We start from the raw sequence: 15879 nt of genomic DNA on the forward strand, positions 1-15879 counted from the left end.
TGGGTGTGTTTGGATGCTGTTAAATTCCAATTCAAGTAAAATGGCGATTCATGCAAATGGCAGTTATGCTTGGTTTATCGACTTAGGAGTCTCTCAAAACATATGCTGGCTATTACAGCTGGAGAGGCTTGTCTATGGACTTAGCCATTTTTGGGTCATCTTATATATAAGAGGCTCTTACATTAGTGCGCAGACATCTACGATAATCTTGAGTCTTGTGGAGAGGTGTCGTTAGAGCTGTACATGAGTCGAACCGAGTCAAACTTGGCACGGCTCGGCTCAGCCAGTAGCTAACCCCAGCTCAAACTCGGCTCGGTCCTAGAGCCTGACTCGACAAATCGGCTCGGTTCGGTCAGCAGCTCGGGCTAGTTCGAGCTGAGTTTGAGCTTGTTCAATATTTTCTCAAACATATAGTGTGCATCTTCAATTTCTTATAGAATGCAAAACAGTAACAATACTTTACAAGTATTTCATCAAACACTTAGTGAGCAACATCAAAATCAAGATATGAGGGTATAGTCTTATAATGTAATGGTTTTTTTTTTTAGTGATTTGTTTTGTATCCATTCCTTCCTCACCACCAGCCCGATCCCATGGAGAATGCATGTGCCCAAAACAATACTTTGTTGAGTCATTTCATCAAACACTTGACCAGCAACATCAATATCAAAATAACCAAGTCACCAAGCTGATTCGATCCGAGTCAATTCAAGTCTCAAACTCAGATTGAGATTTTTTTGAGCTCCAAAAACCAGCTTGACTTGGCCAAGACAGTTGAGCTTTTCCAGTTGAGTTGAGCAAGCTGACCGAGCTAACTCGACTCGTGTATAGCTCAAGGTGCAGTGAATTCTATAGTCTATGCTGTTAGAGTTGTGTAAAGATTTTTGAATGGTTAGCTCTTTAATAAGTCTTGCCAGTGTGGTAGAGTCTAGAACGATTCTAGAGTATTCTTGACCATTGGATGAATGGCGCTTGGCTTGATCCTAACCATTGGTGTAAAGTAGCGAGAAGATTTCCAAGCCTTTATTAGGAGAGTCCCACAAGATGTAATATTTTCTCCAACAGTGCAGTATAAGCTTTTACATTCCAATCTACTGCATTCTCTTGCATCATAGGTAGTATTTGGAGTGGAAGTTGTTTGGCTAGTGATGCTGGCTATTGGTCGGTGCTCTGTGGGCCCCACCATGATTGTGTGTTTTATCCACTCCGTCCATCCAATTTCCATATCATTTTAGGGTTTCGGGCTCAATCAAAAAAGAAAAATAGAAAAAAAAAAGGAGGTAGGTCTAAATCTTAGGTGGGCCACACCACATGAAAATAGTAATGATTGAATATCCACCAATAAATACCTCTTAGGGCCCATTGTGATGTTTATTCGACATCCAACCTGTTGATTAGGTCATACAGACCTGGACAGAGGGAGAAAACAAACATCAGCTTGATCTATTACTTTTGTGGCCTCCAAGAAGTTTTTAATGATGGGCGTTCAATTAACACTGTTTCCTGTAGTGTTGCCCACTTGAGATTTCGGTCTACCTCATTTTTGGGCTCATGCAATAGACTGGTCTAGAAAAATGGATGGACGGTATGGATGAAACACATATCATGGTGGGGCCCACAAATCAGCAACATCAGTAGCCAAACTGTGGCCATTTGGAGTATTAACACATTGGTTGTGCATGTGGGAGATATGCTGATTAAAGTAGCGTTGGAGCATTGCATGAGTACTACTACTGCATAGATGGATGAGCTGAATTAGCTACTCTTTAATTTACTTTAAAAATCATGCCCAAATAGCCATTGGTGTGCTTTTCTAAATTAGACCATTGTTCTAGATAGCTATTATCGGGGTTCTATGACTGGGTTGAGTCTTATGCAACTCGGATGGACCATGGTTCAGTGATTTTAATTGATGGATGTAATGGAACCCACAGTGGATGGTCCATGCACTGAAAATCTCCAAAGTAGGAAATTCCACAAAGAAATGGTTAAGAAACATAAGGCTTGCCAATTGATCTATGGCTAGGATCTTTCTATCTGTGGGACTTAAGTTCATGGGCCATCCATGGTGGGTTCTATAATATCGAGGTTTTTCCTGGTGGGTCCTATCACAAATGGACCATACTTAGGAAGACTCATCAGATAATCCCATCATTATGAACATTAGTTGGGGGCCATTCGCTTTGGTACTTGTTGATTTGTAAGCCCTGATTGGATGGTTTGGATTGTCTGATTTGGGTTATTTCTGTGCTTTGGCCCATCCAAAGTAGGGCCCACCAGATGAGAAGTCTGATGTGATAATGTGTTATGGATTACGTCTTGAATTGCATATTGCATGATCTGATGTTAGGATGCCTACATTCGCAGCCACTTTACTCGGTTGGTATTTCACCACCATTTTCAAAATGGTTCATCCTCCTTACATGTGGCACATGTGTACGGAAATCTAGACCGTCCAAATTATGGTGGACACTGTAGAAGGAGCATATATTGAAACTCTCACTGATAAACCATTCCTAATCATTCAATTCAATTGGAGGATACCAAGTGGATGGTTAAAAAGTAAAGTAGTTAGTGGTTAAAATTCAACAGCGAAATCAGATGGTTACAATAATACGAAAGTGTGATTATTTTAGGTTACGGTCCATGAAATCAGTTCAATGATTTAAGTTTGCCATATACGATGGATGAGTCACCACCATGTTTAAAATGGTGGTAAACTACCAGAACGTCAATGTCCCCATTGGTCTAATGATGTATAAGTGAGATCCACTCCAACCATTAGATGTGTAATTCAATGTTAGTCCCTGGTAAAAATATAAGCTGAACCTATGATTTATGTAGGCTACACCAAGGGAAATAGTTGGTAGAGAGAGAGGTCAACCCTAATTTTTATAGGCTAACCATGGTATTTATATAAAATCCACTCCAATTATTAGATGCGACACCAAAATTTAAGCTTGAGGTAAAAAATCAGGCCCATTTATGATTCAAGTGATACGGAGGAAAACAGTCCCCAGAGTGAAGGTTGCCCTGTACAATGTTTCTAATCGCGTGGTCCACCTAAATCATAGAAGGGGCTGATTTTTCAACCTTAGGCCTAACAGGGGGTAACACCTGGTGGTTGAGGTGAATTTCAAATAAACATCACTTGTGGGGCCACCCAATTTATTAATATTAATTAATCACCAATATGTTGAGGTGCGATTGATTAGACCAGAGAGTTAGCAACGTCGAAAGTTTGGCACATACAGTGACCATTATTGTTTTAAATCATTCATTCATTCATACACTTCACTGTTTGCCACCCCCACTAGGGAATCGATGCCAAGACCTTGGTGTTGAAAAGAGGTATCTTTCACTCAGTCTACCACTTGATCTATGCATCTGGGTGACCTCGGTGTTTAAACCATTCATTCATTCATAGAACTAGGAGCAAGACTAGGTGTAAAAATCACACAAATGAGGTGATCCTAAGGGTTCCAACAACAGTATGGAAAATAGATGGCCAAGATTGAATAGGAACAAACTATTTCCAATTATCACCTTGAAACATTTAATGAATAAATCCTACTTTGCATTGCTTATGATTCCAAAGTAGCACTTTAATTTGATGATTTTAATTATATGATTTGTAGCTCATAAACAATGGATGATTGTAATAAATTAGATTCATTCAAAGGTTTGGGGTGATATGGTTGGCATGATTTCGCACAATAGCTTGCTGCTGTTGGTACTATCCTCACCAATGTACTTTTCTAGTGGAGTACAGTAGAGGAGACATATGACAAGAGAATAGAAAAGTTTTATGAACTCTTCGCTAGGGCTGAAAGTGGGGCGGGTCGGGTTGGTGCTCGACTCTGGCTGAACCCAAGGTTCCTATACCTCAACCATAACCTAACCTCAGGTTGGAAATTCTCAACCTAAGCCCAACCCAAGCAAGCTTAGTCCGGTTGGCCGGATTGGTCAAGTATATATATGCTAATATTTTCATTATTACATTAATCTATTATATTTTCAATACACGTCTTATTTTTTGTACCTACAATTTTATTAACTATATATGTAGTTATTTATTGTAAAGAAGTTCATTTTTTTGTCCTAAACAAACAAGCTAAAATATAGGACCACTACTCTTTTAAAAGTCATACTGTGTATCAAGCAATATATTTGGGAGAGAGAAGTCCAGCATATCTTGTTAGTTTGAATCATCGAAAATGATGTGAACCAATGAAACCAAACGGCATTGGAATTTATTGGGCCTTCAACATAGACGATATGCACTCAAGTATAATTAATTTATGAGAAACTTATATATTGATTGGGTTCGGGTTGGGCAACCCGAGACCTCAACCTAAGCCCAACCCAAGTTTTAACGGGTTGGTGTTTGTATGGCCCAAGCCCAAGACCAAACCTAATACATTTTGCCCAAGCCCAACCCAGTGTTGGGTTGGTAGGGTTGAACCCGCCAAACTTTTAGCCTTACTCGTCGCCAACCAAATTCTTAGAATTTAAGATAGGCTAGGTGTCATAGAACCATGATGACCCACATGTTACAATGTTCGATTTAAATTTGAATAACATTGCATGTCTATATTCATAAATTAATTTTGAATAAGGGCCTTGATTATGGAGAAGGCATGAGGCACCCTTCTCTGTGCCTATAAACATATAGTCTCAACTTTACGAGATTTAAGATTATTTGCATATTCTAGTTATAAATTATTACTTGAAAATAAGAAATAAGTAGGGTAAGAAATATAGCAAAACTATAGTACGTATATGAAAAAGGAAAATATAATAACATAATAAGCAAAAAAGCAATGTAAAAGAAAATCGTAAGTCGCTCAGATTAGTGGCGGACTTAAAGGTGTGAGTGAAGAACAAAGAACTTTGATATTCTTTTAAAAAAGAAGATGAGCAAAGCTCTTAAATCTCCAACTCTACTCTATAATAATAATTATTATTATTATTATTTTTAATAATAAGATAGTGGGACTTGATTGGAGATGCAAGTAGGGAAGGAAGAACACCATTACTCATTAGTTAAAAAAAATAATTTAAGCCCGTCAATCTGCACCCTACTTCTTAGTCATTTAGGATTGTATAGGGCATGCTTTTGGATGGACTTATATGAAGCAATCCTTTTGATAGGGTGTAATAAACTATTATATTATAGATTAGATGATCCAGTCCATCATTAATTTGCCTTATTCTTCATAGATATCCTTTTCTCCAAGCATGGATGAGCTTATTGTAAGTCTTTAAAATTATAAGCCTTACATGATGGATCTAACAAATAGATGACTTGAATTTTCGATTGAACCTATTTGTGTAAGCAATTTTGACCATCCATGTGGTGAAAATAAGACCATATGAAAGATTGGACACCATCGATCAAATGATTAAAGATCCAACCACAGACATATGAGCTTAAATTCAAACTCAGGATCTTCATCTAGTGACCTGAACTTGATGGCCCAAAAAGAGACGAGTAGTAAAAAAGCTATGATTCTTTATTAAAGTAATCTCTTAAAAAATGACGTAAAGATGTTCTATGGTGTAGTGGTTAGCACTCTGGACTTTGAATCCAGCGACCTGGGTTCGAATCCCGGTAGGACCTCTTATATTTATTTTTTCTTTTTCCCTTGCTAGATCCATGATGAACGGTCTAGATCGATTATCAATCCATGGGCTCCTCGATCTAAACCATTCATTTTAGATTATATTTTTTTTTACCGGCCAGATTTATTTTTATCTTTTTTCTTCCCTTGCACCATCCATGATGAACGGTCTAGATCCATGGGCTCCTCAATCTAGAGCATTCATTTTCTTAGATTTTTTTATTTTTTATTTTTTAAAATTTTTTTTCCCAGATTGGCTATCTCAACTGATTTTTCAAAGCATAGAATAGATAAATGTCAACCACACATTCAAAGGGGTTCTATGGTGTAGTGGTTAGCACTCTGGACTTTGAATCCAGCGACCTGGGTTCGACTCCCGGTAGGACCTTTTTTGATCCACTCGTGGACCCCATGATCAACGGTCTAGATCCATAATCATGTTTTGTTTTTTTTTTTCCTCGCCCACCAGAGTGGATCAAGGTGATTCTTAACAATCATGGGCAATCTAAAGGGTATGCCTATGATCAACGGTCCAGATTATTGATCTGACTTTCGTACTCTCGTCGATCTAGATCGTTCATTTTCTTAGATTTTTTTCCTGCCCAGATCGTCCATAACAAAGGTCGGTCCACCTTGATGGACCGTTCATATCAATAATTGAAACCTCTCCAATAAAATCGATTTGAACCGTCTACTTTCCTGACCATTGATGAAATGGATGGACCCAATTATCAAACTGCCATTTGAGATGCAGGGGCGATAAATGGTGGAGCAAACATGATGGAGAATCAACATCGAGCATTTCTCAAACCGATCAATCAGGACCGTCCATTTTCTTGTACTACTTGAGTTTGCAGTCCTCATGATTACAACTTGGATTGATAAAAAGATGTTTGGCAGTATGTTAATCCGGAGCATCGATTTTCGTACCTATTGATTGTATGGTTAGGATCGTCCAATCCAAGCGATTCTTTGGGGGCACTGGCGGCAAAGGTTGTACCACAATGTACGGTTCAGATGAATGGCAAAACCTTTTATAGGGTAACGAAGACCATCTGTTTTACTAGCAAAGGTTAGGATCATCCGATCAAAATGGTTTTTAGAGTGATTGGTAATCAAAGTTAGGACCCACCTTGTGCATGGGCTATATTGATGATGGGACATTTTCCAGTAATATCAAAATCAGGACCGTCCGTTTTTTGGCAATTGATTAAATGGGTAGAGTTGTATCATCAAAGTGATTATTGGGAGTCCAGATAATGCAAAGGTGGGGCCCACATAATGGATGGTCTAAATCATGATCAAACCTTTTTTCTGCTATGGCCAAAATGTACACATTAATCTGATTGGTAGAATCAAATCGATGGTTAGGATTTTGGAATCAAAGTGCTTCAAAGGCATACGTAGTAAAGGTGGGCCGCACATGATAGATGGTCCAGATCAGTAACATCATTTGCAGCGTATTCTATTTGGATCATCCATCCAATGATACTAATCAAAGTAAAGTCTTCAGAGTTATTGTCAATCGAAGATTAGCTCCATGTGATCGATTGCATTGAACAACGATCTGACTTTTTCCAGTATAATCGATCTGGATCATCCAGTTTTCCTGGCGGGATTGGATGGTTGGTATTACCCTGTTAAAGTGATATCTAATCACTGTATTCGTCTTTATACGGGAATTGTGTGGACGCTGACGGCAAGGGCCGCAATGTGGCAAGGAGTTGCCTTTGAACTACATGCCTAGCATGTTAGTTATTATGAGATTGAGTTAATGGAGTGAATTGCATAGGCTCCTGAACTGTACCCTTTATGGATTTTGATCCAAGTACTACATGTTTCGTCTCAGTGGTCGTTACTGTTGTTGGTGTTGTCCCCGCTCTGAGATGAACGGTGCGCCTTGAGCGAAGGTGGTACTGTCGTCATCTTCTATTAGATAGGGGGATGAGGATAACGTCATAATCGCTCTCGTATTCGGTAGACTCTTCATCCGCTTGATCCCACTTTTCTGGGCAGCCTGATGTGGCCAGGGAGATATTATCTCAACCCTTATTCCACTTTCAACTTATTCCCTGGCGCAGATCAATTGGATGAAGTTAGCATATGGATACAAGATTAGGTATCCAAATATACTCAAGTTAGTTGAGTGGAAAACCATGGAGATATGCTCTTCATGGTCGATGGGTGTTTTTATTTTGGCGGCCTTAGCTCGCTACCATCCAACGTAAGTTAATAAAGACTCGTTATTCTTTTGTCTTAAAGTAGTAAGATCCGCCCTTTTGGGTGTTACATTTAGATTATACGCACAACGTTTAACGAATGCTTGAGACATGTCTTCCCAAGTCCCGACTTTGTGATGATCAAGCGATGTGTACCAACTAAGAGTATTATCTCTCAAGGACTTTTGAAATGATCGAATCAAAATTCTGGCATCCCCTGTCACGGTATTGAGTTCACGGCAAAATGCTTTTAGGTAGGTGGTGGGACACCCCATACCTTCGAATCATTGAAACTTTAGGACTTCGAAATTGGTAGATAACCTGGCATCAGAAAAAGGATAAAGGTCTTTGAATTGGGTGGACAGGAGTTCAACCTTGTGTTGCTTCTGAAAGTCATTTTGCATGGCCCTGAGTTGCTCCTCGAAAGGTTCTCGGAGCCGATCAATTTCAAAGGGGCCTGATTGGAAAGGGTTGCTCATGCGGAGTGTGTATCGCTTCCTTCTCCCTTGGAGGAGAGACCTGGTTATTGCTCCCGTTAGGGGGATGTGTTGAATTGGAACTGGGATGAGAGATGGTAAATGAAAAGCAATCCTGGTGATGAGTGATGGGGTTTTTTTTCCCTTGTACTCGACCAGTCGTGAGCCTTACACGACCGATCGAGGGCTAGTACAGTCGTGGAGTCGAGTCTTGACTTGACTCAAAGTCCAGCGACTTTGGACTATTTTCTCCGGTGGTGCTCGACCAATCATGGGTGGCGCTCGATCGATCATGGCTTTGTCTCGATCGGTTGTGGTTACGCAGATTCGTTCTGCGATTTTGCGGATTGCGGAAATATGAGTCCTTTCGCAACTGGAATGCGGAAAGGAGTTTCCTAAAACTATAAATAGGGGTTCCTAGGGTTTTTCTATAGATATGAAAAACACAAGAGGGCTATTAAAGGTGTGAGAGAAAGAGAGAAAGAGAGAAAGGAAGCTTGTAGAAGGAAGATTATGCTGGTGGAGGTTATCTACTGTGCAACTTATATCTCAGCGCTTCTACGTCCTCGTAATCGGTGAGATCTCTCCGTTTTTTTTTTTTTAAATTTTCTCATTGTTTATCCACTCCTGTATGAGTGAAGAAGGTTGTAACGTTCTACTTTATAGTGGATTGTTGATCTGGACAAGGTCCCGTGGTTTTTATCTCTTTGAGGGTTTTCCACGTAAAAATCTCGTGTGGTGTGGTTTATGCTTTGATTTATTTCATTGCGTTATTATACCATAATTCTGGTTTGTTTCGGGAGGCTAGATCCTAAGGTTTTATGTAAGGACCCCAACAAAGTGGTATCAGAGCAAGTTCATTGAACGGGTAAGATCGGTTTGAATTATGGAAGGTGGCTCATTAAGGATTATCAGCCTCAATGGTTCTAACTATACTATATGGAAGGCTAAGATGGAGGACTTGCTTTATTGCAAGGACCTATATTTTTCAATTTTAGGCATATCAGCAAAATCCAAGAATATGTCTGATGATGATTGGAAGAAGATGATTTGAAAGGCAGTGGGGTTTATTAGACAATGGTTGGATGATTCTGTGTTCCACTATGTGTCTACGGAGACCTCAGCCGCTAGCCTATGGCTGAAATTAGAAGGGCTGTATGAGAGGAAGATAACAGTTAATAAAATTTTTCTGATAAGGTTTCTTATGAATCTCAAGTTCAAGAATGGTGGTTCTGTGGCCGAGTACATGAATGAGGTTTGCAATATAGTGAATCAGCTCTCTGCTATGAAGATGGTCCTGGATGATGAATTGCAGGCTTTACTATTACTTAGTTCATTGCCTAACAGTTGGGAGATATTGGTGGTGTCTTTAAGTAACTTCGCGCCAGACGGAAAGATATCCATAGAATAGGTGACCAACTGTCTCTTCAATGAGGAGACAAGGAAGAAGTCTCATGAGTCTAGTCAGCAAGAGACCCTTGTGACGCAGGAATGGGGGAGAGGAAAGACAGGAAGGGCGGGAAGGCCCGAGATAAATCAAGAAGCAAGTCGAGTACCAGAAAAGATGTTGATTGCTGGAATTGTGGCAAGAAGGGCCACTACAAGCATGAATGTCGTAGTAAGAAGAACGACAAGAAAGGAAAATGAAAGGAGAAGGAAGATGAATCAGATTCCACTGCAGTCGCTTCAGATAGCGACGTTATAGTTATTCTTTCAGGAGATCATGATGTTTGTCTCATGGCTACAAGTCAGGACACTGACTGGGTGATTGACTCAGGAGCTTCTTTTCATGCGACTCCACGCAAAGACTTTTTTATAAGATATAAGTCTGGTGACTATAGGACTCTGAAGATAGAAAATTCTGGCGTATTGAAGATCGTAGGGGTCGGTGATATTTATGTGAAGACCGATGTAGGCTGCACATTGGTTCTTAGGAATGTGAGGCATATCTCAGACCTTCGCCTTAACTTGATGTTGACGAGAAGGTTGGATTATGATAGCTATGAAAGCCGGTTTGCTGGTGAGCGTTGGAAACTCATCAAGGGTTCGTTGATCGCAGCCAGAGGAAAGAAGTATTGCACCCTTTACAAGGCAAGTGTCAGTGTGTATAAGGGTGGGTTGAACGCGGCGGAAGATTTAGCTATTGACATATGGCACAGGCATCTAGGCCACATGAGTGAAAAAAGGACTTCAGTTACTAACGAGGAAGTAGCTCCTTCCAGACGTGACAGGTATGCCTCTCAAAACCTGTCTTAATTGTTTATCAGAAAAACAACATAGAATTTCATCTATTAAATCTGCTTCTCATGTTAATAAAGTGCATGCATTAGATTTGGTTTATTCTGATATTTGTGGTCTTATGAGGCCAAAAACCTTGGGTGGGGCATTGTATTTTGTTACTTTTATAGATGATGCATCTAGGATGGTTTGGGTTTATGCTTTGAAATCCAAGGACGAGGTTTTTGGTTTGTTTAAATTGTTTCATGCTATGGTTGAGAGAGAGACAGGTAGATCATTGAAGAGCATCCGCACTGACAATTGTGGCGAATACATTGACGACTTTCATGAGTATTATAAGTCCCTGGGTATATGGCATGAACAGACGGTTTTCAAGGACCCCCAGCATAATGGTGTAGGTGAGCGAATGAATCGTACCATTGTTGAGAGAATCAGATGCATGCTATCCCATGTGAAGTTGCCCAAGACGTTCTGGGGAGAAGCAATACACACGACAATGTATCTGATAAACAGGTCTCCATCGGCCCCGTTGAATAGAGAAGTACCTGAGAAGGTGTGGATTGGACAGGATCCATCGTACAGCCATCTCAGGGTGTTTGGATGAAGGGCATCCGTTCACGTACCAAAGGATGAAAGGTTCAAGCTCGATATGAAGATCAGGCAGTGTGTGTTCTTAGGATACAGTGATGAAAAGTTCGGTTACAGATTATGGGATCCTACCGAGAAGAAGCTCGTCAGGAGTAGAGATATGGTTTTCTTTGAAGATCAGTGTATAGAAGACATTGATAAGACAGAAAAGAACTAGCCTAGTTCATGTGAGCTAGAGGACATGAATTCGATTATTCATCCTGTGGTGCCTGATGATGGGAGAGTACAATAAGGTACAGAAGATGAGGGAGTTCCTTAAAAGATGGACCAGAGGAGCAGCCTCCACTTGATCCACCTATTGAGCCACAGGTGAAGAGGTCATCTAGGGACAGACAACCGTTCAAGAGGTACTCGCCGCATGAGTACATTATGCTGATTGGTGAGGGAGAGCCATAAGATTATTCTGAGGTCCTAACTGACAAAGATAAGGAGGAGTGGTTGAAAGCTATACAAGAGGAGATGGAATCCTTATATAAGAACCACACCTATGACATGGTGAAATTGTCCAAGGGGAAAAAAGCTTTGAGCAACAAGTGGGTGTTCTGAAAGAAGGTTGAGTAGAAGAATTCACAGACGAGGTTCAAGGCCAGACTTGTGGTGAAAGGGTTTGGTCAGAGGAAAGGCATAGACTTCGAGGAGATATTCTCATCAGTGGTGAAGATGACATTCATACGGGTGTTGTTTGGGTTGGCGGCTAGCATGGATCTAGAGATAGAGCAGTTAGATGTTAAAATTACCTTCCTCCATGGTGACCTGGAAGAAGAGATCTACATACACCAACCAGAGGGGTTCGAAGTCAAAGGCAAAGAGCATATAGTGTGTAAACTGAGGAAGAGCTTGTAAGGGCTGAAACAAGCTCCATGGCAATGGTATAAGAAGTTCGACTCGTTCATGTTGCAGCATGGGTATGACAGAACGGAGTCAGACCACTGTGTGTTCATGCGCAAGTTCTCAGATGGTGATTTCTTAGTTCTGCTTTTATATGTTGATGACATGCTCATCATAAGAAAAGACATCAAGAAGATCGACAGGCTGAAACAGGAGTTTGGCAAGTCTTTTGCGATGAAAGACTTGGGCACGGTTAGACAGATCCTAGGAATGGAGATAACCCGTGACAGAAGCAGTAGGAAGCTTTGACTGTCACAAGAGCGGTATATTGAGAAAATCCTAGAGTGATTCAATATGAATGCAGCTAAGCCGGTCAGTACTCCACTGGATAGTCACTTCAGATTGAGCAACAGGCAGGGTCCCAAGACGAAAGCAGAGGTGGAAGAGATGTAGAAGATACCCTACACGTCAGCTGTAGGAAGTTTGATGTATGCTATAGTGTGTACACGCCCAGACTTAGCATATGCGGTTGGTGCTATGGTGTGTACACGCCCAGACTTAGCATATGCGGTTGGTGCTATGGTGTGTACACGCCCAGACTTAGCATATGCGGTTGGTGTTGTCAGCCGGTATCTTGCCAGTCCTTGCAAAGAACATTGGGCAGCGGTTAAGTGGATACTGCGGTATCTAAGAGGCTTATCCAGGTTGAGCCTATGCTATGGTGATGGAAAACCTGTGTTAGAGGGCTACACAGATGCAGATTGGTAGGCGACATAGACTCCAGGAAGTCTACCTCAGGGTTTATGTTCACGTTTGCAGGGGGAGCAGTTTCTTGGCAGAGCAAGTTACAAAAGATTGTAGCATTGTCGGCGACAGAGGCCGAGTACATTACAGTCACAGAGGCATGTAAAGAGATGCTTTGGATGAAGAGGTTCTTACAGGAACGTAGCTTGAAGCAGGAGGAGCACGTGGTCTATTGCGATAGTAAGAGTGCTATACACTTGAGCAAGAATCTAAGTCAGCATTCCACGTCAAAGCACATAAAGATTCGGTATCACTGGATCAGGGATACTTTGGAACAGAATGTGTTACAACTTGAGAAGGTCCACATGGACGATAATGAGTCAGACATGATGACCAAGGCTTTGCTCAAGGGCAAGTTTGAGGTTTGTAGAAACCAGGCTGGCTTGAAGAAGGCAAATCCCTCCTGGGTCAAAAGGGGAGAGATTTGATGAGGTTTTTTTTTCCCGTGCTCGATCGGTCGTGAGCCTTACACGACCAGTCGAGGGTTGGTGCATGACCAGTTGTGGAGTCGAGTCCTGACTCGACTCAAAGTCGAGCGACTTTGGAATATTTTCTCCGGGGGTGCTCGACCGGTCGAGGGTGGTGCTGGACCAGTCGTGGGTGGCGCTCGACCAGTCGTGGCTTCATCTCGACCGGTCGTGGTTACGCAGATTCGTTCTGCGATTTTGCGGATTGCGAAAATCTGAGTCCTTTCGCAACTGGGATGCAGAAAGGAGTTTCCTAAAACTATAAATAGGGGTTCCTAGGATTTTTCTATAGATATGAAAAACACAAGAGGGCTATCAAAGGTGTGAGAGAGAAAGAAAGAAAGAAAGAGAGGAAGCTTGTAGAAGGGAGATTATAGTAGTGGAGGTTATCTACTGTACAACTTATATCTCAGCGCTTCTACGTCCTTGTAATCGGTGAGATCTCTCTGTTTTTCTTTTATTCTCTCATTGTTTATCCACTCATGCGTGAGTCAAGAAGGTTGTAACATTCTACTTCATGGTGGATTGTTGATTTGGACGAGGTCCCGTGATTTTTACCTCTTTGAGGGTTTTCCACGTAAAAATCTCTTGTGTAGTGTGGTTTATACTTTGATTTATTTCATTGCGTTATTATACCATAATTCTGGTTTGTTTCGGGAGGCTAGATCCTAAGGTTTTGTGCAAGGCCCCCAACAACGAGATGATGCTGACTACTAGAATATACATGTCATGGTTGACTAACATGAGGTTGGCTCCCATTAGAGGGAGGATGTTGGAATAGATTGGTCACATACAAAGGCGGGATTTGAATCGACAGATTGATTGGATCGATCGACAATTGTGCAAGCATGCTTTGGTTTGATAGGGTGGCTCCGCTTTGAAGGAAGCAGGTCATGAGATTTTCTAGCTTATTCATGTTGATGGCTACGTCGACTATTGAAGAAGCAACCGCGGGTCGAAGGGTTTGCCACCTGGGAAACTCTAAGAGAGATCATGGACCGCCTCCTTAGATCGACATGGTCATTGATGTGCAAGTTCAGGTAGAATTCTAGTACATGTGGGTTGTCTTTGAGGGGTGATGGACCCGTAAATGATTTTTTTCTTAGCATTTACGAAACGATTTACGCTCTCTAAGATTGGTTCACTATACACTCTCTTTTTTGTCTTTCTTTTTTTGATTTTGTTGTTGTTTTTTTTTTAATAATTACAACTAAAAGTAAAGTGTGGCATGTACATATAGAAATGTAAATGGGACCAATATGTACTAGAATGAAGAATGCTCACGAGAAAGTAAAGGATGCAGTTTACACTAGAATGCATGATGATTACCAGAATAGTAAAAAGACCAGTATAAAACTGGAATAATGGATGATTGTTGGAAAGTACATGGACCAGTATGGAATTGGAATGCTATAATACTAGTAAATATTGAAAGTTAAAAGAATCCTCTAAAAGTGCATAGCCCAGCGTTTCGAGTCGGGCCTTGGCTAATGGTTAATTCCCCAGCGGAGTCATCATTCTGTGAACGTTGGCGGAAAATTTTCCCTTCGCCTGCACATTAGGTGTCCGGGTCGAATCGTTTGATGATTGCATGGGTCAAACGAATATATATGAATATTATATGCTCAGTTGATATGGACAATAGCATGTGAAGGCTCAGATCCGAAGTTTATCCCAATACAATGAAACCCATAATTAAGACCTCCATACCCGAACCTCACAGAGGGGCTGAGAAAAGAAGGTTAATGATTTTAGGTGCTTGGTTGATACGGGCAGTAGTGTATGAAGACTCATATCCGAAGTCAATCCAAATCCAATTAAACCCATAGCTAAGACTTTCATACTCGACCCTTACGAATGTGTTGAGAAGAGAAATTAATTATTATACTTATAACGTTCGTAACACTTAATGCAACATGCTTTCTTAGATGCTGAAACCCGGTGGGTGTGAGTAATTTGTAAACTCGATTCGATTATGTACTACCTTTCACAAGGTCAACAAAATGACATGTCAGCACTGTAGGAGTCGCTACTAACCAAAATGAAGGCTCATGAATCCATAGTTCGCTAAAATCCATAGAATCGCCAAGAGATTAGAAAAACCGAAGAATTCCCTAGTCGAGTGACTCTTGAATAGATCTACGCCATGATTCTGAGTAAGGGCATCGGTTATAGATAAGAAAGAGGTTAGGCACCCTTTCATCGCTCATATAAAACACAATTACCAGGTTGTACATTTTTAAAGAGGATTTAATGAACTTCTAGTAAAATACTAAGATTTAGATGCATGAACTACAAAAGATAAATTGAAAACAAAATGAAAATGTTAGAAAAAAGGATTTTTGATAAAAGTACGGAAAATAAAAATAACACAGAGTTTTAGGTTACTCATTTTAAGTCATGTTTTATTATACATAAGATTTTTAAGAGATGCAATTGTAGAATATACTTTACGTGATATCAGAGTATAGCCTACTACCTCATGTGTTCAAAGCAGTGAGATTATAAAATATTGATTGAAAAATGATATATCGATAATACAATGTTGGCTTTCAAGTTGAAATAAAATAGCGCT

The 15879-nt window shown here is 40.6% G+C and overlaps 2 non-coding genes across 2 annotated transcripts; both read left to right on the forward strand.

Annotated features, from left to right (window-relative positions):
- The first annotated feature begins 5551 nt into the window (after positions 1-5551).
- On the forward strand, positions 5552-5623 carry TRNAQ-UUG (transfer RNA glutamine (anticodon UUG)). Its single transcript has one exon. It is a non-coding gene; the product is annotated as a tRNA-Gln (tRNA).
- Positions 5624-5940: 317 nt separating this feature from the next.
- Positions 5941-6012, forward strand: TRNAQ-UUG (transfer RNA glutamine (anticodon UUG)). The gene has a single exon. It is a non-coding gene; the product is annotated as a tRNA-Gln (tRNA).
- The last annotated feature ends 9867 nt before the right edge of the window (positions 6013-15879 follow it).

This window comes from Magnolia sinica, chromosome 2 (genome assembly GCF_029962835.1).
Source record: "Magnolia sinica isolate HGM2019 chromosome 2, MsV1, whole genome shotgun sequence".
In the NCBI taxonomy this organism is placed as follows: Eukaryota; Viridiplantae; Streptophyta; class Magnoliopsida; order Magnoliales; family Magnoliaceae; genus Magnolia; species Magnolia sinica.